The sequence below is a fragment of the Schistocerca americana genome, chromosome 1, assembly GCF_021461395.2.
Source record: "Schistocerca americana isolate TAMUIC-IGC-003095 chromosome 1, iqSchAmer2.1, whole genome shotgun sequence".
NCBI lineage: Eukaryota > Metazoa > Arthropoda > Insecta > Orthoptera > Acrididae > Schistocerca > Schistocerca americana.
In genome coordinates this window covers 1,071,975,061-1,071,977,704 of record NC_060119.1, presented here as the reverse complement: position 1 = coordinate 1,071,977,704, position 2,644 = coordinate 1,071,975,061, and the positions used below count along the sequence as shown (strand labels likewise).

The 2,644-nt window shown below is 49.8% G+C and overlaps 1 pseudogene; it reads left to right on the top strand.

Moving 5' to 3' along the window:
• Positions 1–1,832: 1,832 nt before the first annotated feature.
• On the top strand, positions 1,833–1,950 carry LOC124561988 (annotated as a pseudogene).
• The last annotated feature ends 694 nt before the right edge of the window (positions 1,951–2,644 follow it).

Sequence of the window (2,644 nt, the reverse complement as noted above, 5' to 3'; positions counted from 1 at the left end):
CGACCAGTTATGTCCAAGATTAGAGGAGCGTATTAAAGCCTTAAAAGTATGTTCTGGCTCTTAGATTCCTCGTATGCTAACACTGCTGGCTGTAGGTCTACATCGACATACACTCCTGGAAATTGAAATAAGAACACCGTGAATTCATTGTCCCAGGAAGGGGAAACTTTATTGACACATTCCTGGGGTCAGATACATCACATGATCACACTGACAGACCCACAGGCACATAGACACAGGCAACAGAGCATGCACAATGTCGGCACTAGTACAGTGTATATCCACCTTTCGCAGCAATGCAGGCTGCTATTCTCCCATGGAGACGATCGTAGAGATGCTGGATGTAGTCCTGTGGAACGGCTTGCCATGCCATTTCCACCTGGTGCCTCAGTTGGACCAGCGTTCGTGCTGGACGTGCAGACCGCGTGAGACGACGCTTCATCCAGTCCCAAACATGCTCAATGGGGGACAGATCCGGAGATCTTGCTGGCCAGGGTAGTTGACTTACACCTTCTAGAGCACGTTGGGTGGCACGGGATTCATGCGGACGTGCATTGTCCTGTTGGAACAGCAAGTTCCCTTGCCGGTCTAGGAATGGTAGAACGATGGGTTCGATGACGGTTTGGATGTACCGTGCACTATTCAGTGTCCCCTCGACGATCACCAGTGGTGTACGGCCAGTGTAGGAGATAGCTCCCCACACCATGATACCGGGTGTTGGCCCTGTGTGCCTCGGTCGTATGCAGTCCTGATTGTGGCGCTCACCTGCACGGCGCCAAACACGCATACGACCATCATTGGCACCAAGGCAGAAGCGACTCTCATCGCTGAAGACGACACGTCTCCATTCGTCCCTCCATTCACGCCTGTCGCGACACCACTGGAGGCGGGCTGCACGATGTTGGGGCGTGAGCGGAAGACGGCCTAACGGTGTGCGGGACCGTAGCCCAGCTTCGTGGAGACGGTTGCGAATGGTCCTCGCCGATACCCCAGGAGCAACAGTGTCCCTAATTTGCTGAGAAGTGGCGGTGCGGTCCCCTACGGCACTGCGTAGGATCCTACGGTCTTGGCGTGCATCCGTGCGTCGCTGCGGTCCGGTCCCAGGTCGACGGGTACGTGTACCTTCCGCCGACCACTGGCGACAACATCGATGTACTGTGGAGACCTCACGCCCCACGTGTTGAGCAATTCGGCGGTACGTCCACCCGGCCTCCCGCATGCCCACTATACGCCCTCGCTCAAAGTCCGTCAACTGCACATACGGTTCACGTCCACGCTGTCGCGGCATGCTACCAGTGTTAAAGACTGCGATGGAGCTCCGTATGCCACGGCAAACTGGCTGACACTGACGGCGGCGGTGCACAAATGCTGCGCAGCTAGCGCCATTCGACGGCCAACACCGCGGTTCCTGGTGTGTCCGCTGTGCCGTGCGTGTGATCATTGCTTGTACAGCCCTCTCGCAGTGTCCGGAGCAAGTATGGTGGGTCTGACACACCGGTGTCAATGTGTTCTTTTTTCCATTTCCAGGAGTGTATATACTCCGCAAGCCACTACAGACTGCATGGCAGTAGGTACTTTGCACTACTAGTAACGACTCCCTGTCCTATCCATTTGCGAATGAATCGAGGGCAAAGTGACTGTAGGACTCAGTGCATGCTCTAATTTCTCATTTTATTCTGATGATAACTGTGCCAGATATTCAAAAGGAAGAATATAACATTACACACTCTTCTTTAAATGACGTTTACCCGATTTTCACAGGAGAAAAACAGTTGTAAAAGTTAATTATCTGCACCTTTAAATGGTTTTATGTTTGTCTTCATTTTTATACTGCCAACGACCTTGCCGCAGTGGTAACACCGGTTCCCGTCAGATCACCGAAGTTAAGCGCTGTCGGACTACGCTAGCACTTGGATGGGTGACCATCCAGTCTGCCGAGCGCTGTTGGCAAGCGGGGTGCACTCAGTCCTTGTGAAGTAAACCGAGGAACTACTTGATTGAAAAGTAGCGGCTCCAGTCTCGGAAACTGACATACGGCCGGCAGAGCGATGTGCTGACCACATGCCCCTCCATATCCGCATCCAGTGACTCGTATGACCTGAGGATGACACGACGGCCGGTCAGTACAGTTGGGCCTTCATCATCTTCATTTTAGTTTCATTTTTATACTATAAGTATCATTATTTAGTTCTCAAGTCAAAATTTTACAACTGTTTATAATATGTTGAAACACCCCACAATAAGTCTACAATAGTTTACAATATATTTTCTGTGGACCTTATTAACATTTCTGTAGCCACTTTCTTTTGAAAAAAAAAAAAAAAAAAGAGCGAAAGTCCAGATATTCTTCCATATCACATGTAAGTTGAACCCTACGAATGAAAGTATTTCCTAGAGGACTAACAATTGGAATTCTGAGAACGGCTTCAAAAGCTTAAGTCGAGAGGTTTTTCTGGTGATACCATGTTTTCAAGGCAACACTGAAATACGTACGTGTTCTCAAATCAAATGTTAGAAGCTCGAGGAGTAGGCCTAATGCAAACTGTTAATAGCTGATCAAAGCTGAGCTTTACGCACGATACAGAACGTGAAGAGCCCTAGAGAGCGAAATGTAAAACATCCATGTTTCTGTTCCTGATAATAA